The sequence below is a fragment of the Ambystoma mexicanum genome, chromosome 11 (genome assembly GCF_040938575.1).
Source record: "Ambystoma mexicanum isolate Mex_15411 chromosome 11, UKY_AmexF1_1, whole genome shotgun sequence".
In the NCBI taxonomy this organism is placed as follows: domain Eukaryota; kingdom Metazoa; phylum Chordata; class Amphibia; order Caudata; family Ambystomatidae; genus Ambystoma; species Ambystoma mexicanum.
The window spans coordinates 560,118,912-560,143,515 of NC_090934.1; positions in this window are offsets into that span (position 1 = coordinate 560,118,912).

Genomic DNA, 24,604 nt, shown 5'->3' on the forward strand with positions numbered 1-24,604 from the left:
TTTAGCCTTATCCCTGTGCGCCAAGGTAGAGCACCCACACATGTGAGGTACCAATTTTTTTGAAACACCTGTAGGAACATGGGAAGGTAGGACATGTGTTGTGGCGGCATGTTTCAGTGGTTTCCTGATGGCAAATGTCTGAAACTTGTGTTTTTCCCCCTACATTTTGGACGTTGTGGGTAATAAATTCCAGGGTGATTCAGCAAAGTCAGTCCTTTGTGGATTTGCATGGGTGTCTTCTTTTCATAAATGCATGGAGTTCCCCATTTTCCTTGGTGTTTGAGACTCCCAAGCCCAAATCTGTGGGTTGTCCACAAAGCCAAATCCAGTCTTCCCAGGGCATTTGATGTACCAGCGGTTTAGCTTTCTCCCTTTGCACCTACGTAGGTGCATTCACACATGTGAGGTACCTTTTTCATCGGAACACCTGTGGGAATGTGGGAAGGTAGGACATTTGTTGTTTTCTTTTGGTTTTGATAATGTTTTCATGCATTTACTACACCACTGTGTTACACAACCCTTTCATTTCCCAAATGTAAACTACATTTAGTTGCTGCTTTAGGCACTGTACACTTTTGTAACCTGCACAAGTCACCTATCCTTCAAAAGGTCTGCCTGTGCTCTTTCAAAAAATGTATGCTTCCCACTCCTCACCACATTCGTTTTCCTTATTTTCACATGCTAATTACATCTGTTTAGGCCATCAGCATAAACATCCTGTGTACCATGGCTCTGTTTTTGGCTTGTGGTGTTGCTTGTTTTATGAAACATTACGGAAAATGTGTGATTTCCTAACTAGAAGAGTCGGGGGAATGTAGCAGTGCATTGCTTTTCTTAATATTCACAGAAGCCATTAACTTACATGTCCAAACAGGCCCCGCACATACCTTTTTTTCTGTAATTTTTCCAATTATTCCCCAAACAATGGGATTTTTATCTACATAGTTGTTGACTGACCTGCGCAAATGACCCCTTCCTAAACTTGGAATTTTGCCTGCTTGTCAGAAATGTATGCCTTTCTGTCTTCCCATTCAGCTTTCCTACCCTCCTCTTCCATTCCGTCCATGCATGTTTTATTGGAAAAAAGGGAAAAATCGCCTACCTCGCACAAAACTGATGGTAACCTTATAAAAATATGTTTTTATTGTTTCCACTCAACCTGTTCTTGAAAACCTGTAACATGGTAAATTCATAACAGCAAACCATTTGTTCCTTGCTCTTACAAGGAAAAAACCACAGGCTTCTTTGTACATCATTGTATTGGCATTTTCTGAAAAAAGAAAAAATCTGCTCTCTTTTTTGTTATTCTCTCCCACCCCGATGCAGCAAACTAGGATTCCTTGGTGGCGTTATGCCTGCATATATGTGGAAAGGAAAGGGGGCAAATTTGACTGTGATATCACTTGTAATCAAAAAGTTACAAGTGATTGAATGGCGGCATATCGAAATAGTCAAAAAAAGGCCTATCACTGGGAGGGAAAACCCTCATCAGTTAAGGGGTTACGCCCTGCTATAATCTTGCTGGGATTTGAACTCGTAACCTGCAGATTTAAGCACAACGGTGGGTAAGGGAATTAGCCACCTCTGGGTCGGCTACACAAAACTAGACTTTAGGGGTGAGGGGTTACGAGACTCAAAGTGTAGGCTTTGACACAACTGCTGACACCCCCATTCCATTATACTTAAATTATGACAAAACAAACTGCCCTTCTGTGCACTCCCTTCACTCCAGTCACCGAGTAATTACAGTACATGCTCCTCATCTGACCAGTCATAAAGAAAGCATGCAGAAATTCCATGCTACCCTCCACTAGTGAAGCACTAACTGTGCCTGGTCAATCGATTCTTGCCCTGGGCAGGGAGTGAGTGGGCTGCCTGTCTAAAGCCCCCATTGCAGAATAAACCGCAAAAGCCATTGGGCGTGCACACATGCAAGACCTGCCTCACTCACAAATGCAAAAGCCTTTTCCAACTGAGTGCCTGCACACTTTATTCCCTGATCTCAGGACCTGCATGACCTAATAAAATCATGCATTGGCAATACCAACAATTTGGGCTTTTATGTAGACATAGGAAAGGCACTTGCCAGACACTGCCATAGTCGTATTAACCGGCAATTAATGATAGCAGGTGCAAGTACCTGGGCATGTAATTGATGTTCCTGGCAAATGCCTAACACTTATGCACATACAAACACGGTTGGCTTTGCCAATGCTTGTTTATCATACTGGTATTCAACCACACCCTGATCTCCCTCACCTGCTAGTCCAGTGCGCAATAGCTTCCACTGCATTACTAAGAGCAGTCATTCTTCAAGGTATAAAATGCTGTCGAAATGAGAACAATATCTTTGCGTGTACATACAAAGCATGGGATTGGATAAGACTTAGGGCCTCATCACAAGTTGGGCGGTAGCCCTTAAATGCGGCGGTAACGCTATTACTGCTGCATTTAAGGGTTGGCCCAATCATGAGTTGGGTGGAAAGTTTGGAGTTTTACCTCCAGCTTTTTGCTGAAGATAAATCTCCAGCTTTCTGCCTGTTTTGGCCGTTTTCAATGCCATTACCGCCGGCGCTATTACCACTGGCAGTAATAGTGGCGGACATCCCTATAGAGTCCTATCGACTCTTAAGTAAATGGGGAATTACAGCCTTATCACTACTTGTGATCCGGCGAAAATTGCGCCGGACCGAGTAGCAGTAACAGTATTTGCATTGGTGGTTCCCCAGCAGTATTACTGCTGAGAAACCGCCAAGGTCGTGATGAGGCCCTAAACCTGCAATTTTCTTATTTATATTGACCATTACTACCGACAACTGATATAAATGGCATCACTAACACTTCTGAAACAATATACAGACCGTGAATAATGTAAGGAAATCATGGTGGCAACAGTAAAAACAGACACAAGTGATCACAGTTTAAGGGTGTTTATTAAACTGTATATGCGGGTTGGAAATACACCTAATCTAAGCTTAAATCTAAGATGGAAGCAAGCTACGACCATCAAATAATAATAAGGCAGTCCTAGTGATGTCTTTTCAAATAAAAGAGCCTATACTAAGATAAACCTATTGCCAATCCTTACGCTAAATACAAACAAAGAGTGTGGGATAGGATTCACAGGAAAGAAAGAAGTGTTTACAAATAATAAGTCAGGATGCAGTAGTCAGGTCTCCCTTCCCCATGTTTTGAGCATGGGACAAGGTAGGACTCTGGAGCACAACACACACTCGAGCTTTCCCAGCAAAAGCTAACAGTTCCACTCTCAGCTTCTCAGGGCCTCTGGTGGTTAAGTCTCTTTTTCTACAAAAAAGTCTCTTGCCTCCGAGGACCTGATGTCTTTAACAAAATAACAAACAAAAGTTCCTTTTAGCTTGCACGTTGGGTGATACCTTTTCACCCTTGGATCACCCTTGTTCGGGCTCAGATCTACAAGAAGTTTTCAGCAGTATCAGGCCCTTCGGTAATCAAGCTTCTTGCTTCTGAGGGTCCGATGACGTCTCACAATATTGAACAAAAGGTTAACACGGGTTCCAAAGTTCTTCTCTGATTGTCTCTATTTGCGTTTCTGTGATAGTTCTTCACCCCTGGATTCCCCCTCTTTCGGGCTCAGTCCCTTCTTGATTATTAGCCTCCCTCTGCCGGGTTCACTATGGCTCTCAACACAATCTTCATCTGTAACACTCACAAATCTTAATGTCTTTTTAAACAGTTTACTGCTGACATCCCTCTGCCGGGTTCACGCTTGTCAACACACTGTTAATCGGGACTTCAAGCGTCGCCCCCTTCTATCGGCATCCCTCGGTCGGGTTCACTCTTGCCATTTTATCAGCATCCCTCAGTCGGTTTCACTCTTGCCAACTTTACGATGCAGGATTTGCTTCCCTTAGTTTCACAATCATCTGTCGGTCAAAGGCTTTTGACTGTACAGAGGATTTACTAGACCCCTGTATGACCACTTTGACCACCTTCTCACCTTTCTCCCAATGCCTTCTGGATACGGTAGTTTAACAACAGGGTAATCGCCCAGAGTTTCTCGAGTGAACACCCACGTGGTGCTTAACTCTGCTATGCTGGCTTTCCCTGTGTGTATCAATAGTTCTTTGTACTTTCTTTAATCAGCCGTTGCTACTTTAATTCAACAATGTTTGGTTTATTATCGGCTCTTCCCTCGACTCACTGGCTGTGTTGAACCGCTTGGCTTTTCTTGTCTCTAGAGTCAAGGCCCTTACCATGGGGCCTAGCATCTCTCCCCGGCTAGTTTGTCAGCGGAGGAGCACCCCATGTACCGTTGACATCTGCTGCAACACATGCTGGCTATTGTTCACGGTCTTACGATTCCTTCTGCAGAGGTTTCACTGGCCTTGTTCGGAAAGTGCAAGGTCACTTCTCTCCTTGGCAACCTCTCGATTTGCGCTGTCTTTCTCCTCCTCTTGAACTTCTGTGCTGAGTTAACTCTCTCGTCGTATGGTCGGCCTTGCTCGTATTGTGCTCTCATGCTCCACCTTTTATCCATGTGGGGAAGGGAAAGGCCCATAAGGTGTGTGTGAATCCGGTCAGTTGACTGACTTTGCCTGAATCTCGCGTTGGGACATGTCAGGTAAACGGCTTTGGTGTTTGTCCATCGTCTTTCGCTGTGTGCGAAAGTGTTTGTGTCGGAAAGGGGGAGGTATAGTGTTAGAGTAAAAGGGGGAAAAGGGATGAAAAGAAAGGGGATACCGCGTCACAACACTTCCACTCCCCAAGGACCCTCCATCCAGGTGATCCTCCCTCACTGGTCCACCCCCAGGAACTAAATCCAATAGCGTTGGCCGTGTCTTGGCCACCTGGATGACAGATCCCCAGGGACTAGTCGGGGAGACACCTTCAGGTTTCTAACAATAAAATGGGCATTAAGTGCTTCTGAAATGTTTTCCAAAATAGTAAATTTATGTCCCTAGAACACTTTTAAGGAAAGAGGCGGTAGGTAATAAAGCACTAGAAACATTCTTGTGCTGTAAAATACGCAATACACTGAAGAATATACTTGCCTCATTTCCAGCACAGCCCCAGACAAAAGTGCTACTGCATAATGTGATACTGCCTCAAGGGGAAGTCCCAGCACTGTATAACAATCAATTTTATACGCAAGAATGTAGGTCATGCTGAATCAGCCCATGAACTGAAGGAACGATCACAGAAAAAAAGTGGGCCTGCATCTGCACACAGAGAAGAGCGGTATGTATCCCTTAACGCCTGCTATAAGCATAGACGTTCCCATGTCTTATCAAGAGAGGGAGGAAGGAGCCTGACCCATACCCCTTGCCTCTGTGCCGGCCTGTATGTTAACGGTACCCCTGTATCTCACACCATACCTCAACAACATACTTGCCTGCCTCCTTTTCTTCTTTTCAGAGTTGGCGGAGCCCTGGTGGCATCTGGCCTGCACCAGTTAAAGTTACTTCTTATCCAAGCCTGAACAGGACCAGGCATCAAAACAGAAATTGGGATCTAACAAAGCCACCATTGCAGATCCATGGTGACCCCAAGCTTAGGCTCCTATTAAGACTTTCCCTGACACCTACCCGCAATGGGGGGAAAGAAAGAAAAACTCGATTGGTTAGGGAGGGGCACCAATCTTAGGAAGGGGAGGAGGATTTAAGGGTGAGATCAGTAGTGGCGTTAGAGAAGGGCAACCAATCAGAGGAGGAAGGAAGGAGCAGCAGAGTATAGAGGTATTTATTACAGACAGGTAATGTATTGGATTAGTGAGTGCAAGGGTACTGCAGAGTGAGTGGATGACTGTGTGGCAAATGAGTAGAAGTTAGTGTAGAGAGTGACTGTGAAGTGGAAGGTACAGAGTGAAAGGAGGGTGTCAGAGTATCAGTGGTTGGAGGGCGGAATAGTTAAATGTTAAATGTTAAAGGTATTTGTACCGTGCATCATCACCAATGGATTTGGTTCCCAGGCGCTCAGGCGGATCTGCAAATGAGAAGGCATGGTGGGTTAGTAAGGAGAGGAGGGAGTAGGATAGTGAGAGAGGGGGTGTCCTGTTGGCAGCTTCAGTTCGGTATACACCGCGAGCTGTGGTGTGAGTATCGGATCAATGTCAATGCTCGTGTGCTGTTGGTGCGGCTTATGTGTTGTTTGTTTGTTGTTGTGGTGTGGTGAAGTGCGTGCGGCTTGCTGTGCGAGGGGTGGTTTTGTGAGTTTTTGTGTGAGCTAAGTATGCAGACATTTTGAGATTTTTGGTTAGTGGGTTATATGTCTTGCACCTAACCTTCGTAGTATGGTTAAATGCCTAGATTTGAGAATCATGTATGGTGGTGAAGAGGCCCAGGACTCACATTACACTACATACCACCATACAATAGACAAAGATGTAGGCCACACCTAGATTTGAGTGACCTACAAAATTGAGAATAGGCCTAGGTTTCATAATATATTATGTTTCATCATATAGTAGACAACGATGGAGGCTATACCTAGATTTGAGAGTCCTGTATAGTGGGAGAGAGGCCTAGTTTTCACAATACATTACGTTTCACCAAACAATAGACAGAGATGGAAGCTATACCTAGATTTGAGAGTCCTGTAAAGTGGGAGAGAGGCTAGGTTTCATAATACATTACGTTTCTCCATATAATAGACAGAGATGGAAGCTATACCTAGATTTGAGAGTCCTGTATAGTGGGAGAGAGGCCTAGATTTCATAATATATTACGTTTCAGCATACAATAGACATAGACCAAAGCTATAGCTAGCTTTGAGAGTCCTGTAAAGTGGGAGAGAGGCCTAGATTCCCTAATGCATTACGTTTCACCATACAATAGACAAGGTGGAGGCTATACCTAGATTCAAGAATCCTGTAGAGTGGGAGAGAGGCCTAGTTTTCATAATACATTACGTTTCACCATACAATAGACAGAGATGGAAGCTATACCTAACTTTGAAAGTCCTGTAAAGTGGGAGAGAGTCCTAGGTTTCATAATATATTATGTTTCACCATATAATAGAGATGGAAGCTATACCTAGATTTGAGAGTCGTGTAAAGTGGGAGAGAGGCCTAGGCTTCCTAATGCATTACATTTCACCATACAATAGACAAGGTGGAGGCTATACCTAGATTCAAGAATCCTGTAGAGTGAGAGAGAGGCCTAGTTTTCATAATACATTACGTTTCACCATACAATAGACAGAGATGGAAGCTATACCTAGCTTTGAGAGTCCTGTAAAGTGGGAGAAAGTCCTAGGTTTCATAATACATTACGTTTCACCATATAATAGACAGAGATGGAAGCTATACCTAGATATGAGAGTTGTGTAAAGTAGGAGAGAGGCCTAGGCTTCCTAATGCATTACATTTCACCATACAATAGACATGGTGGAGGCTATACCTAGATTCGAGAGTCCTGTAGAGTGGGAGAGAGGCCTAGTTTTCATAATACATTACGTTTCACCATGCAGTAGACAGAGATGGAAGCTATACCTAGATTTGAGAGTCCTTTAAAGTGGGAGAGAGGCCTAGGTTTCTTAATGCATGCCGTTTCACCATACAATAGGCAAAGGTGGAGGCTATACCCAGATGTGAGAGTCCTGTAGAGTGGGTGCGACGCAGGCAAATGTTCACAGTTCTATCTGGGTCCTGCACTTGCTAACATTCACAATTCTGTCTGGATGTAGCACAGGCTAATGGTTAATGGTATATTAACCATATATAAAGATGGAGGCTACGCCTGGATTTGAGAGTCCTGTATAGTGGGAGAAAGGCCTAGGTTTCATAATGCAGCACAGCAGGTTTCAGAATATAATACAGTAGATTTAGTTTTTATAGCTGACACAGATGGTTTGATATACCTATATTTGACAGTACATTTATGACGGGCGATTGCTAGTGTTGAGTATTCCCTAAGAGAGTGATGTAGGTGATGATCGCCTTGCAAGCTATGTTCTTAGGTAAGGTAATGTAGAATGGCAGGGCTTTCTAGAGTAGAGTGATTGCTCTACTCCCCACTCATGCCACACTTACTTGTTTAATTTCTCCTGGTTGACGCTGGCTACTGGCTTCCCCTGCTGACACCTGCAGGCACAGTTTGGAGCCGCCAATGTAGGAGCCGCCCTTTGCCTTGGGGCCCTTAGCCGCAGGGGCTGCCGGGAAGAGGGCTGCCTGGGGTGTCCATTATGAGGGTGAGATGGACCAATCAGTTTGGGTGGGAGGGCTGGGAGGCGGGATAAAACTAACAAGGAAGTGGACAGGGGGAGGGGGCTCACACGCAGCCATCACGCTCATCATGCTTTTTTTTTTTAAGCATGTTTTTATTAAGTTTCTATTGGCACAGTGTTATACCTTACACCCCCCCAACCTGCATAACTCAGTCTGTGTATGTTTTATGTTGGAGATCTTTTCCTCATTCACGTGAATAAGTCCAATAGTCTTATATTGTGTGGGCACCATTGTTCTTTATATTCTTTTTGAAGGAATTCCAATACACTTCCCAGTCCTTTCGGAATTTCCCATGATCTCCTTGGATGTTATACATTATTAGTTCTAGAGCCAGGTGTGGCCAGACCCTTCGTGTCCAATCAACGACCAGTGGTGGGGATTCGTGTTTCCAGTTCCTCGCAATTTCCAACCATGCACCTATTAGGAGGCCCATAAAGTTCCTTTTCTGCGGGGTAGTAAGCGTTTTGTCTTTTGGTTACCAAAAGACCCCTAGCCATATTTGTTCTCCCAGGTGTTCTGTTCCCTGGAACATTCCCCTCATTTGATTCTTTATCTCTCCCCAGTATGGTCTTATCCTCGGGCAGTCCCACCAGATGTGTTTCCAATCTCCCAGCCCGCCACACTTCCTCCAACAGATATTCGGGGAGGTAGCATACATTTTGATCAGTTTCTCTGGTGTATAGTGCCATTGCACCATCATCTTCACCCACATTTCTCTCGTTTGAATGGCTCTTGTCAGTTTTGGCATCAAGCCCCACAAGTATTCCCACCTTTCTTTGGAGAGTGCGTAGCCCAGGATTTTCTCCCATTTCTCCCTGTAGAGCCATGTGGTAGGTTCCTTCTGTGCATTAATAAATTTGTAAGTGTTGGAAACAAATTTTCGGGATCCAGAGTGCGTCATGATGTAGTTCTCAAAGGGGGTCAGGTCCCTGGTCAATGCTTCCTTTATTCGGGAAGTATTCAGCCAATGATGTATCTGATCATATTTATATCTGTCTTTTGGTGTCAGATTCAAGAGAGTTTTGCAATCCTCGAAGGATCTGATCTGTTGATTCTGTTGCATATCTCCCACCATCTTGCACCCCGCTTCCTCCCACTTGCGAAAAGCTCCCCTGTCCATCCCCGGGGGGGGATTCGGGGTTTCCGAATACTGGCATGAACGGGGCGGGATCCTTGGTTCATTATTTCGCTAATGCGGGTGTTTGCATGTCGGAATCTTTTATTGATCCATAGCATGTGCCTGGTGGATGTTGTCGCTACTGCCCGATCCTGCCTCTCCCAGATTTTCTCCCCCTGTTCCGATATCGAATCCCTCATGACCCACAGCTGGACCGCTTCGTAGTATTTTTTGAAGTGTGGCATGGCACATCCCCCCTCCTTCCTATGAGCTGTCAATACCGCGTCCGAAATTCTTGGGGTCTTGTTCTGCCAGACATATTTGGAAATCGCTTTCCTAAGTGCTTTGAAGAAGGCCTGTGGGGGCTTTATCGGGAGGCCCTGAAACATATACATTAGTTTGGGGAGATTGTCATTTTGACTGCCGTGATTCTCCCCCACCAGGAAATCGCTAACGGGTTCCATTTTAGCAGGTCATTTTTAACTTTTTCTAGGATTTGCGGGTAGTTGTGGGAATACAATTTGTCTATGTGGTCTGTGAGGGTGATTTCTAGATATCTGACGCCCTAGGTGGCGATTTTCAGTTGACAGTCTGTGGCCACTGAGTCGATTTTTTCTTTATTCCCCGCCAGAATCAACACCTCTGATTTTTGCCTGTTTATTTTCAGCCCTGAAATCTCTCCAAATCGGTCTATGGTTTCCATTAAGTGTGGGAGGGACTTCTCTGGGTCTCCTAGGGCCACAAACATATCGTCCGCAGAGGCCACCGCTTTGTGGGTCATCCCCGCCATCTCTATTCCCTTCACCTCCACCAAATCCCAAATTTTTGCCAAGAGAGGTTCCAAGTAGATAGCGTATAGGAGGGGGGAGAGCGGGCACCCTTGCTTCGTCCCTCTTCCTAGGTACACTATGTCCGATAGCCCTCCATTCACCGCTATTCTTATGGACGGGGAGTTGTAGTTGGCCCTGACCTTATCTATAAACCCCTTGCCCATTCCATCTTTTGCAGAACCCGAAAAAGGTAAGACCACTCTACTCGATCAAACGCCTTTTCGGCATCTAGGGCTACCAGTGCTGCAGGGGTTTGTTTTATGCCTATCTTTTCTATTAGGTGTAGGACCCTTCTGATGTTATTGTGTGTCTGGCGGTTTGGAACAAATCCTGACTGGTCTTGGTGGATTAATCTGGGAAGTACTCGGGCCAGTCTGGTCGCTAAGATCTTCGTGTACAGTTTAGCATCCAGGTTGATTAAAGCTATAGGGCGGTAGGAGGTAGGGAATTGCTCTTCTTTTCCCTTTTTATGAAAGACGAGCACTTTTGCCTCGTTCATGGATCGTGTCAGATCCCCCTTCTCCCCAAATTTATTGTATAGGGATGTGAGTATCGGGGCGAGGATATCCCTATATGTCTTGTAGTATATGGCGGTGCACCCGTCCGGGCCCGGGGCTTTGTTTTTCGGGAGGGACTGTATTGCTGCATGTACTTCTTCTGTGGTGATGTCCCTATCCAAGGCCTGTCTATCGTCTTCCGTCAATCCAGGGAGGTGAACCCCGGCCAAAAAGGCTTCCTGCAGGTCCTCCTTTGGGTGGTCGGAGGAGTACAATTTTGGTAGTATCTGCCTAGTATCTTTCCTATTTCTTCCATCTGTGTTCTAAGTTTGCCTGATTCTTCTTTCATTGCTCGTATTGTCTGGGCCTGCTGTTTCCCCCTCAGCTGTCTTGCCAGGAGTCTGTCTGCTTTGTTTGCCTTTACATAGTACCAGTGTTTTGTGTAGAGAAGTGCCCTTTCTGCTTTTTTCGTTCTGGGTGTTTCCCCTGAACCTGTCTCATAGGGCCTCATTACGACCCAGGCGGTAAGTTACCGCCTGGGCCGTGACTTTACCACCATGGCGTAAACTACGTTTACGCCATGGTGGTTGGCGGACTTACCGCCCCATTCCGACCTTGGCGGGGCGGTAAGTCCCCAATCCCCATTTACCCTTCCCCATTCCCATTTTTGCCCCATAGGGCATAATGGGAGTGGGGAAGGCGTTAATTACGCCACCGTAAATTACGGTGGCGTAATTAACTCCATGGTCCCTTAGCGCCATGGATTTTAACACCTGCTAAAAGCAGGTGTTAAAAGCACCATGGCGCTAGGGGACCTCGTAATCAGGCCGTAAGGGTCGGCGCTGTTAACGCTGCCGTAAACCCCTTACCGCCTGGGTCGTAATGAGGCCCATAGTGCGCATGAGTTTTCTGGTAGGCGCCTGAATCATTTCTGATTGTATCGCCCTAATTTTCTCTTCTAATTCTTTTTCCCACTGGCGGTGCGTCTTTTCTTTCTGTGTTTTAAGCGCTATGAGATGTCCCCTAATGACCGCCTTGTGGGCATCCCATAATGTATCCATATTTGTTCCGGGGAGATTGTTAATGGCCCAGTATTCTATGATGTGTTCTCTTAGCGTCTGGCTCATCACCGGGTCTCTGATGATGTCCTCTGGGAGGCGCCAGTTCTATAAGCGGTGGCCATGTCTTGGCCAGATAATATCTGCCCACAGCGGACCGTGGTCAGAGAGTGTGATGGGTTCCATCTCGATCTGTTTTACCCTGCCCAGGAGCCCCGCTGATACCCATAGGTAGTCTATTCTGGAAGCAGTATTATGTACATGTGAATAATAGGAGAAGGTTTTTCTGTTGGGGGTTGCCATTCCTCCATGCGTCTGTCAGCCCTAGGTTCATGAATTTCTGCTTTAAGATTTTGGATGGGGTGCCTTGATCACGTTGTCTGGGTCCAGATCAGTCTAGGGAGGGGTCCCACACCATGTTTAAGTCCCCCCGCCCAGTATGATGTCCCCAACCGCTTTCTGTTCTATTCTATTCAGGGAATCCCTCAGAAAACCCTCCTGACCCGTGTTGGGGGCGTATACTGTGGCCAAGGTGAGGGGCCTGCCTTTGATTGTTAATGTTATTATTAGGCATCTTCCCTGTTTGTCTCTCCAAGATGAGTTTACCTGCGCATGTAGGGAATCTTTGAGCGCTATCAGTACCCCAGCTTTTTTATCCTGTGCATTCGCCTGATATATTTGATTGAAGCCCTTGAGCCGCACCTTTTGCTTGTCTCGCTGTCTAATGTGTGTTTCCTGAAGCATTACGATATCATATGCACCTTGCCTGATGGAATGTTCCACTTTTTTACGCTTAATGGGGCAATTGAGGCCTCTGACGTTATGTGTCAAGATCTTTATTCCCATTGGTATTTATGGGCTATCTGGCATGTCCTATGATCCTTTCTCCCTTTTTCTGTTTTTGAGTTATGCTCGGTTTGTCCCCTGTCCCCAACGCCCACCCCCCCAAAACTTGCGCTAGCCCCAACTGGCGCCTTTCCCTCTTCCCTCCCCCAACAACCCTGAGGATGGCATGATTTCCTATTAACGCTCAGGCGTGTCGCCTTGTGCTTCATACCCTCTAACACTCTCAGGGACAACTTTGAAGGGGTTCCTAAACCCTTCTACATGACTTCTGTGCCCCCGGGTCTTCCTCCCCTCCCCTCCCAGCACCTGTTATATCGGACTCGCTTTTCCTGCAGTCATCTTATTGGCTCCTTGCACACCACCTTGTCAAGCTTCTGGCTCCCCATTCCTGCCCTCAGTCGGTCTTCATTTCCTTTTGCTGGGGCGCCGCACCCTTTTGTTTATTGTTTTCCATTCCCCCCTGCTCTTCCTCGCGAATGGGACCGTGCCGCTTGCTTGTGGGGAGACATCGTCCTCCTCCTGTAGATTTAATATGGTCAAACCTTCCTCTTTTGTGGTTATCCTTTTTTGCGCGCCGTCCCAGGTGAATAGGAGTCCAAAAGGAAATGTCCACTTGTATTTAATTTGACGTGTAGTAAGTTCTTTTGTAATTTGGGCCATGTCCCTTCTTTTCTGGAGCGTTGATAGTGCAATGTCCTGATAGAAATGTACCTCCTCTCCATTCATTCGGATATGGTCCATTGCCCGGGCCTTCCGAAGGATTTGCTTCTTCTGTGCATATCTCGTGAGGGCCACCAGGACATCCCTCGAGCGGTTACCTTGGGTCATCGTTCTCCGGGGGTCCACCCTCTGTATTCGATCTATCGGGATTTCTTCTTCCTCCTGCAGGTCGAGGATGTCTAGGAAGACTTGTTGCACGGCTGATTTAAGATCTTTATCCTCAACCGACTCTGGCATGTTTTTGATCCTGATGTTGGACCTTTGCGATCTATTTTCTAAATCTTCACATTGGATCTCTAGTTAAGCGTCTGACGGGCCAGATGTTCCTGCAGTTCTGCCATTTGTTGTGTTCCTTCCTCAATATTCTGTAATACTTTCTCTAGGGTATCCGTTCTTTCACCCAGTCCATCGACTTCTGTTCTTAGTTCCTTGAGCGCTGATTTCAATTTGTTCTTCATGGCGTCTAGATGCGAGTTCATAGAGGCCATAAATTGCAGCTGGAACTCCCCGAACCGCGATTTTAGGTCTTCCTTCGTGGCCATCTCGGCGTGGGGAGCGTCCACTCCCTGGGGGCCTCCCGATGGTTTGTGCACTCCGGCCTTGTCTGGGTTCCCTTTGTCTCCCAGAGGTGGACCAGGTTCTGGTCCTGTTTCTGCGTGTGGGACGAGGGGGTTGCCTGTTTTTGCTTCCCTCTTGTCTGTGACATCTGGGCTCCCGGTTGTGGTGCAGGCTTTGTTTATTACTCCGGTAGGGGAAGCTCGCCCCCTCCCTCCGATGCGGATTCCTCGTACGTTGTGTTGCCCGTCCCTTGAAGATGGTATCGGAGGGGCCGGTGTGCCCCCAGGCTCCAGCGACAATGGAGGATCTCAAGGGGGGCTCGTGGGTGCCGTTCCGTTGGTGCGGGCTCTCCCTGCGCGGTTTCCTCTGGCAGGGACGCCGATCGGGCCGCTGGGGGGGCGGGTGGAGGAGGTGGCGCTTGGGGGGCTTGCCGGAGCAGCTGTGTCTTCGGGCCTTACCTCAGCCGCCTCCTCGTCTGCGGTGTGTAGGCCTCGCAAGTGAGCCACCCGTGTTGGGCCGGTGGTTTGGGTGGATCTCTCTGTCGGGTCCCGGTTTTCTGGCCCGGGGGCGTTGTGTTGGTCCGTGAACGTACCTCCTGGCGGCGGGTAAGTCGTGTGGGGCGAGTTCTGCGTTGGTCCGAACGCTGCCCCTCGATGGGGACGCCGGCTGAAGTGATCGGCGGGAGGCCCTCCCGCGTATTGATGCGTCCGCCCTTGGGGTGATGCGCCTGGGGGAGCCGTTCGTTTCCTGCCTCGGTGTGGTACCAGCGAGTGCTGCAAGGGCTCGGGGCCCGGTCAGGTCATTCGTGCGAGCCGGGTTTCTTTAGCCGCTGCTGTGGCGCGGGAGGGGAGACGGAGCTCGACTCACACGCGTCCTCCCTCCACGGCGGCCATCTTGAAGTCCCTCATCATGCTTTTTAAAGCACTCAAGAAGTAAAAGTGTGCTGGCTATGGGGTTGGGGGCTCTAAGGGCACTCACCTTGCATCCATTCATGGCAGAAATGGTGCAGGAGGTATTCTGGCCCATTCAGGTCGGGTGGGAGGGCTGGGAGGTGGGATAAAACTAACGAGGAAGCGGGCAGGGAAGAGGGGATCTCACGCAGCCATTGCGCTCAACATGCTTTTTAAAGCACTCAAGAAGTAAAATTGTGCTGGCTGTGGGGCTGCGGGCTCTAAGGGCACTCACCTTGCATCCATTCATGGCAGCAATGGCGCAGAAGGTATTCCGGCCCACACGTCGTTAGGCCTGTGTTGTATGTGTATTTCAGGGACCAATCAGATCAGATGAGAGGGCTGGGAGACAGGATAAAACTAACGAGGAAGCGGGCAGGGGAGAGGGGGGATCACATGCAGCCATCATGCTCAATGTGCTTTTTAAAGCACTCGAGAAGTAAAATTGTGCTGGCTATGGGGCTGGGGGCTCTAAGGGCACTCGCCTTGCATCCATTCATGCAGCAGAGTAGTAGTGGAAGGTAGTGGAGTAGTAGTGGTTTGTGGACAGAGCAGTAGTGGTTGGAGAGTGGTAGTAGTGGTGGTTGGATGGTGGTAGTGGTTGGAGTTGTGGAATAGTAGTAGTAGTGCGAGGAGGATAGTATTAGTGGTTGGAGGAGAGTAGGTTTTAAGTAGAGAGCACAAATACCTATTGGGGCCCAGCCAATGAGAAGGTCTTGGTGGAGACTTATCTCCTGGTGGAACTACCAAGGGATTTTATTTTATATTTGTGTCCTGAACACCTGGCCCATTCAAACCCAAGATAGAAGGTTTTCACTGTCTTCAGTCCCACTCAGCTTCTCAGTAACACTCAGGCCCTCCTGGCCATTCACTATTCCTAACCTATTCAGCTTCCGAGAGGGGAGATGCTTGCCCTGGTCTGCTGGGATACAGTGTAGGTTGACCTGGTGGGAAGAGATACTCTGGGAATCTGAGAGCCCCTGCTGGGGAGTCCAGTCCCAGTCCAGAAGTCATGACCGATCCCGATCTAGAGAGGCTGACGGTTTATCCAGAGAACTCTCAGTCAGAAGTAGCCACCTCATAGAATGGTAAATGAGACCAGAACAACCCATTTACCACCTCGTTTGAAACCCCATTGGAAGCGGGTAGGTGGAGAGAGAGTCAGGAGCTTGTACAGACTGAGAAGAAGAGACCACTCCTGTCAAATCCCAGACCCAAAATACGGGTTGATGAAGAGGCCAGGTTGAAGCAGAAAGGTCAACCCTGGGAGAACAAATGAGGAAGCACGTCAAGGGGCTGAGACATCACAACTATAGAAATCCTTTGAGACTAAGTGGCTCCTTGGTTCTTCTGGGAAGAGAGCATTCCAAGAGAAAACTGCAGACCAAACCGAGGCCACTTTTGCTGTTGCCTGAGATTTTCTCTGAGGAGGAGGAAGAAGTCCCCTCTCAGGAAGATATAGAGCAACTGCAGGCTGTGCTATTGCAGCAATGGCCAGAAGACGATAACCTGGAGAGGAGCGTGAACCAGATGACAGAGATGAAGTAACTACTCAGTGAGAGTAGGGGGGCCATTGAGGAGGATTTAGACATTGGGCCTCATCACGAGTTGGGCGGTAACCATGGCGGTATATCCGCCGGGGCTATTAGCCCTACCGCCAACCCCCCCGGCGCTATTAGTGCCGGATCACGGGTTTGGCAGAACGGTTAGTTCCCATTCCCCATTGGGCCCATTCGGGAATTCCCCATTCCCCATTGGGCCCAGTGGGGAATTTTTGCACTATTATCGCTGGCAGTATTAGCGCTGGCGGTAATAGCGCCAAAAATCAGCAAAATCGCTGCGGATTTGCCTGCAGCTCAGAGCTGGGGGCAAATCCGCCAAGCCCATGATCTGGCGGACCCTTAAATGCGGCGGTAATAGCGCTACCGCCGCATTTAGGTTTCCGCCAGACTCGTGATGAGGCCCATAGTCTCCAAACAGAAGCACGTAGACCTTGCACCAAAGGTGAAACCGCAAACCCAGTAAAAGAAGGGAAGATCCTCCAAAAGATTCTCTCATCAACAACAGCTTTATGCCCAAGGTGATCTCTTGGAAGATGTTTACAGAGTACAGGTGAGGGTCCACAGGAAGACATTCTGGGCCCTGCTAGATTCTGGCAGCACCTATAACAGTATCAGCCCAGAATGTTTACCACCAAACAGCCATCAAGATGGGAGCTAGAGCAACCTGTTGGTTGTACCATGGGGACTAGTTGTCCTATTTGCCAACATAGGGTTCCGCCCCAAATTGGCGAGACTGTGTGGAAAACCAAGGTGTTGGTAGATCCAAACCTCCCAGATGATTTAATACTATGCCAAAGATTCCCAGGCTTTAATGGATGAGTGGAGTCCTTATGCCACCAGGAACCAGAGAATACGATACCAACACACCAGAAACTCTGAGTAAACCGAACAACTAAATGCTATATGTAGGGGAGGCATGGTATCACAAGTATGACACTGACCCAATTGGCCTCATTACGAGTCCGGCGGTAACCGAGCCGGAAAAAATGGCAGGCTACCGCCGGACTCGTATTACCATTCCGCCTCCATGATTCCCGGAATCACCGGGGCATTACAACCCTGGTGACCTGGGAATTCCGGAGGCGGAATTCGGTAAATCCCCATTCCCATTTAGTCCCGTAGGACTCAATGGGAATGGGGAAGTGGAAACACCAGCACCATCTCGTGATGGTGCCAGTGTTTCCACGTCCGCCTGCAGGCAGGTGGTGTTAAACCTGCCAGGTCAGACCTGGCGGGAGTGACACCTCCCGCCTGCAGGACTCGAGATCAGCTGGTCCGGAAAGAACGGTGGTGGCAGATTTACCACCACCGTTCTTTCCGGACCGGCTGACTTGTAATGAGGCCAAGTGGGTACAATTTGTAAAACCTTTATTGAAGTTGTTGGGGTTGGAAAAACTCCTACTTTGCCCTATAACTAAGATGGGAGTAGTCTCAACCATCAAACGATAAACAAAACAGTCCTAGTGGAGTCCCTCAAATCAAAATGGCCTATGCTAACAAAACCTAATGCCTGCCCTATTTTCTGTACATAAAGTGTAGAAAGAAAGGAGAAATGTATGCAAAGGAAAAATCAGTGTTCAAAAGAATAAATGTGGTAAAACCAGCTCTCCTCCCCACGTTAGACCCCATGGAGTAAGGTGGTCCCTGTAGGCAGAATGACACACTCTGGCTCGTTTTTCAACACAATAAACAGTTACAAAACTTGGATCGAGGCCCGCCTGGCCTTCCACGTTATAGTCTCTTTTTCATGACCTCCAAATAATGTGTGTACAGAAAGTTCATGTAGGTCCCCCTCTGTCGGGCTCAGACCTCTCACAACAAAGTTCACATAGGTCCCCCTCTGTCGGGCTCAGACCCTTCACAACAAAGTTCACATAGGTCCCCCTCTGTCGGGCTCAGACCCTTCACAACAAAGTTCATGTAGATTCCCCTTTGTCAGGCTCAGACCTTTCACAATGAAGTTCAAGAAAAACTTGCAAAGGGCTCCCTTCCCCAACCTTATTACACTTAGCCCCCTGTTGGGCTCAGACCACTTTCGGATGTCAAAGACTTTTGAATGTGCATGGCTTTCTTTACAGACCACCACAGGACCACTTCGACTCAAAGTTCAAGGTTTAACTTTCACTCTCCCCTTCTCTAGGAGTTAATTTTGTTCACTTCACTTTTGCCGTTCATTCGCTTTATGGCTTCAAACAATTTACCTTTCACAGCGACTTTCAAGTGGGCTACTTTCTTTCGCCGGACCACTCCGTTACTTAGTATAGCTGATTTCACAGCTGTCCTTACTTCAAAGTTCATTCACAGATCTTCTTTTCTTCGTGTCCATCCACACGCGTGCAGCCTTCACTTGAGATATAATGTTGCTACTTCAAACTTTAACACACACCGGTCTCTCAGGTCGCTTTCCAATTCACCGGCTATGTACGTTTCTTTCTTTGTTTTATGATTTCCAATGTATGAGTCAAGGTTAGTACCCCAGGCTTGGCCTCGCCTCCCCAACTCTGCCGTTCACCTGGGATGGTCGCTGGCGTCCTTGAAACACAAAGCAGCCTTCTGATGTGGGCTCTTGCCTTCTGCCCGTGTCTTTTGCAGTCTGTCGGAGGCAACAACCTCCAGTAGGGAACTCTTGGGGTTTTTAACCGACTGTTCTCGTCCCTTGGTCTGTTGCTCTGCTCCAGTAGGTTTGCCTTTGCCCAGGAAGTTCTGTTCATACTCGTGTTCTGCCTTGCTCTGAGTGTGTCTCTAGTTTCTGCCTTTTATTTGTGTGAGGAGAGCTAATTGGTAGTTGGTGTATGCACTTAGAGTCAAGTGCCTGACTTTGCCTGACCCTATTAGCGGTACATGTCCAGTAGGATGTATGAGAGTTACTGTTACTTTCAGTCACCCTCTTCTTCTGCCCAGTGGTTGTGTAAATAGGGGGGTTGGGACCTTGGAGAATCCTAAAAAATATGATGAGTTGGATAAAATAGGGGCGAATACCGCGTCTCACCATCGGATGCCTTAACCCCAGTCTCCGAAGACTCCTCACCCAAGTGATCCCCCTGCACTGGTCCACCCACAGTGTCTGGATCCAAAGGCGATGGCTGTACCCTGGCCACCTGAGAGAGAGCGGTCCCAGGGAAATAGCGGGTGAGACACCCTCTGATTTCTCACATGCCCTTCCCCTATGCAATGTAGCCGCATCTGTTTCACAGGGGGTCAGGGAAGGGAAATCGACGTTCCCCTGTTGTTTACCTTTTCAGTGTTCCACAGTGAAACAGTACGGTTGCAAGTCTAAGAACAATTGCATGGCTCGAGGGTTAGAGTCCTTTCATTGACTTATCCGAACAATAAATGTGAGTGGTCAGTAACAAGTGTGAACTTTCTCCCTAGGACGTAGTACCTTATATGGGCAATTGCCCATTTGATGGCAAGGGCCTCTAATTGCAACACAGAGTTGTTCTTCACACATGGGATGAGTTTATGCCTAGGGAATAGGATGGGGTGTTCTAATCCATCATATATTTGCGATAAAACTGTTCCTAGCCCTGTGAGAGAGGCATCAGTTTGTAACACAAATTCTTTTGAAAAGTCTACTACTTTTATAATTGGATTCTGACAGCAGGTTTGTTTTAGGTTGTTGTAACATGCATCGTCCTCATCAGTCCAATGAATCTTCTAGGGCTCAGCATTTCTTAGTTTGTCTGTCAGTCTAGCTGTTCTATCTGAAAAATTTTGAATAAACCTATGGTAATAACCAATCAATCCTAAGAATGTCCTGAGGTCTCTCTTGGTCTTGTGTGTGGGGGCATCTAGGACGGCTTTCACTTTTTCTTGCTGGGGCTGGACACTGCCATTCCCTACAAAGAAGCCTAAGTATTCCACGGCCGATTGAGCCAGCTTACATTTGGATGGATTGGCAGTTATGACAGCCTCTCTGAGGGTTCTCATAATAGTAGAAAGATGAAAAAGATGGTCTTCCCAGGTTTTACTGTAAATGAATATGTTGTCAATATAGGTCCCACAGAAATAGGAGTAAGCCTGTAATATCCTGTCCATAAGTCGTTGGATAGTGGCTGGGCCCCCATGAAGACCAAAAGTGAGGACTTTGAACTGTAATAGTCCCATTGGTGTTGACAAAGCTGTATTTTCCTTATCAGGTCATCCCTTGGTTAAATCTAGGGTTGATAGGAATGTGGCCTTCCAAGTTTATCTATTAACTCATCATCGCCTGGCATAGGATAGGCATTAAATGCAGAGATGGCGTTAACCTGCTGGACATCTATGCAAAACCTCCAAGAATGATCGGCTTTAGTTACTGTAAAGACTGGAGGGGGTATCTGTACTCCTGCTCTCTATATGGCAGAGGAGAGTTACAGAGGACCCCAGCCAAGATTCTCTATAGGGTAGCACTGGTCGAGCAATCAAGGCCTAGCTTCTCAGGAGGTGATGCAGGCTGGTTCTTAAGTACAGTGTAGTCCCCAAGCCCCCACAAAGGAATGTCTGCACACTGTATCAGTTAAAACACAGTCGTTATATAATTAATATTAAAGGTTATGTACAATATCATGATAACTCACTTTGTACTCGGTTATCTGTAATGGCAAATATACAGTTCTATGTGGTACCACAATTACTATTAGTTCTCTTTAAAGTGCATCAACTGTACGGTTAAATGGCACACTAATCAGTTTGTAAAGGAAACCACAATAGCGGTAAGATGAAAGCAGTTGGTTGGAACAATTGGCAGAATACTGGCCCCGATACCTAGACACAGTTCTGTGTGGAGATCCCCCCACCTGGGCAACCTGTAGAATAAAGATATATCACAAGCCCAGTCCATATATTGTTCACAAGCGACTTCCCAATAGTTCTGCAACCCCAAAGTACCTGGCGTTGTAGCATTCCTCTTCGGGGAATCAACGGCCCTTCTTGAGTGCCCTCCCTTTAAGGCAGGAGTCACGGGTCGTCGAATGTCCGACGGAGAACAGGGTGAGCTACGATGGTGAAATGGCAGCTTCTTTCCTAGCGGTGCTCGTCAACGGGGAAGCGTAAACGTCCTGCATGGAATAGGCGTGCGGGGCACCTCAATGTCGATAGTTCTGTGTCCCAGCAAGGTCGTCAAGTCGTCAGCGTCTCTGTTGTCTTTGGGTGGTGGGAAACCCACCAGCGGATACTCCTCGGCGCGTCGACAGCCTGGCCTTCTCCAGCGGGATCAGACGGGCGATGATGCAGGCGAGAGTGTCCTTGGATCAAAAGTTCTTAAGCAACAGGAGCACGGCGGCTCCGGTCGGCGACGGCGGTCATCGTCAGTGGCGGTCAACAGTCCTGGCGCTTCTCTTTGGGATTCTGCGGCAGTCCCCCGTCTACGGTCGGCAGCCTGTCGTAGGTCTGTCTACCAGGAAGCTTTGTCAAGGATCAGCTGGTGCACAATGGTCCCTCGTAGCTCGGGAAGAGGGTGCCTTACCAGGTCCTCTCTGGGTCAGTTCTTGGAGACACAGCAGCTTTCAGATTGATGAAGTAGAGCAGCAGCAAGACTTCTCTTCCAGCAGGGCTTCAAGGTTTAGCTTCAGGTTTACTCCAGTTACTCGTCGTAGTGGACTTCAGCTTCTGAACACGAATTCTAGCAGTGAGAGGCCCCCAGATATACTAGTTGGTCTCCCATTCATTCTGCTGGGTCACACTCAGGCAACCAATCGGTCAGAAGAGCATTCATGCAGGCAGGTAGCCAATCAGTGCATAGTGCATTCAGGCCATTCACTTCCCTCCAGACACTCAAAACAAGTTATGTGTATTGGGACAAGTACCCAGCCATTCAATACTCCACACTGCATTCATACAAGTTTTGGGCAGGGCTGTCTCAGTCATTGTGTCAAACACCAGATACTAGACATCCACAGCACAGAATGCATATTCGTCACACACTCCATTCAACCAGGTCCCACCCACAGGGTGTACCCACAACATACAGTCACTTGGAAGGCTCCAGCCAGTCTGGCCTGGACTTCACAACAACACCATATATGGAACTTCCAGCCAACAGCCAGTCAGGGGGAAGGGACAGAGTCAGACCTGCCCAGGACTTTGGGAAAGCAAGGTAACAGGCAATAGAAAGCAAGAGGCCACAGGGGGCATCTTGTTTCCTATCAGGAATCAACTGATTCCAATGACAAGGCCTGGGTATCCCAAAATGGAGGATACTCAGAGCACCTGTCAAATTTAGCATGGAGCTGCCACCAGCCCATACCCTGCTCTGTGGGCCACACACAGGTGTCCAAAAACATACACTAGGGGCACAGGGTTGCCCCCCACCCATGGGTGCCATAAGGGTATCCCATGGGTCTGTTCACCAAAACCAAAAGAGAGAGCTGCACTGCCAGGAGTTCCACATGAACTCCTGCGTGGAAAACACGACAGAACACACGATAAAATGCAGTAAAGGACAAGGATACAGAGCTGCTGTCCCTCCGATGCATTTCCAGCATCACAGTCGCCCCCCCCAGAATGAGGTTAGGGTGCCTAATCTCCCATAAGATAGACATCCTCATCCAGATGGTCAACATACCTTCTGGAAAGGCCATCTGCATTGTCGTGATTCTTCCCTGGTATGCTCTATGGTGAAGTCTAGTCCTTGCAGGCCACCTGAGCAGTTTCTGGTTCTCAGCCTTCATCTGCATAAGCCCCTTTAGGGGCTTATGATCTGTTTGGACCTTGAGGTAGACCCCGTAAGGTAGGGCCAAAAACACCTAAGACTCCAAACTATACTGAAACATTCCTTTTCAACAGTAGCCCACCTAAGTTCTCTACCCTTGAGTTGTCTACTGATAAATATGATCGGATGTTCCCTCCCTTTGTCATCTAACTGGTACAAGACAGCTCCAATTCCGGTGTCGCAGGCATCCGTCTGAACGATAAAGGGCGTGCTGTAATCAGGCGCACACAACACAGGTGCCCTACACAGACTTTCTTTCAAGCCATCAAGGGCCCTCTGACAGTCTTCAGTCCAATTAACCTTCCTAGGCTGTTTGGGTGAAGTCAGAGCTGTCAGGGGTGCAGCTATGGTTCCATAGTCTGCCATGAAAATGTGATAATACCCAGTGAGACCCAAAAAGGCTCTCACCTGGGTTTGAGTAGTGGGAGTCTCCCAGTCATGTACATCCTATACTTTACTTGGGAGTCTTCTCTTGATGTAAGGATGCGCGCGTAGTCAGGAATTGGTGCTTGGCCCAGCGTGTCTTTGTTACCCAGCAATGCACCCATAGTTTTGGTGAAGGTGCGCGGAACTGCGTGATTTCGGTACCCAGCTATGGGTTTTCTCTTGAGGTAACTATGCACGCGTAGTTCGGTAAAGGCGCGCAGCACAGTGTGCCTTCGTTATGAGTCCAGTGTCACATTGCTACTAGGGAATGTGAGAATGCCATGTTTTCCATGCTAAACCCCATCTAGCACCTACAGATCTGTACCAAGACTTCTTCCTGGCACGGACACCAGAACCTAACCCAGAAGCCCTGAATGTGATCATGACAGAACCTTTCTGTCTCCCTGAAAGTCTGGATTTATGGTGCCTGCGAGAACATCTAGGCCAAACCTCCAGGCCAGGCCAGATTTTGGGCCCAATCTTATATAACAACCCTGGGGGGGGGGGATATTAGGACTAAGTCCGTGGAAGTCATCGCTTTTTTCCCAGGAGGGATTAGTGGCTTCTCTGCTGCTACAAAAATAAAAGCCTATGGATTCTTTTGTGGCAGTAGAGGGGTCTGAGGCTCTGTGACTAAGTTTCTGGAACTTTAGGGTATCCCACTTTAAAAAAAAATATATTTTTTAGAATTATTACAACATTTGCACCCCAACACTCCTCTACCCTCCCCTCCCACCATTTTACCCCCTCCTCCTCCCGTGGTCACGCAGTGTATAGCTTGGATTGAACTGTGGTTAATCTTTTCCCACTCAGTTTTATACGTCTGGTGCTCCTTGCCTGGGGGATCACCTTAGGTCCAGTAATCTCAAGTTTTGTGGGCATTGTTGCATGTAGTCACTCTGTAGATATTCCAGCCCTCTCCCTAATCTGTCCTGAATTTTCTGTGTCTCCTTGTAACCGGTAGGTAATCCACTCCATCACTAGTATGTTCCACATTTTGCATATTCATTCTGTCTTTGTATGAGGGTCTTTTCGTTTCCAGTTCTTAGCTATTATTAGCCAGGCGATAATTAGTTGAGTCGTCATAACTCTCTTACGGGGCTTCGAGATTGAGTACCATTCTGGGTATAAAATTCTGAATAA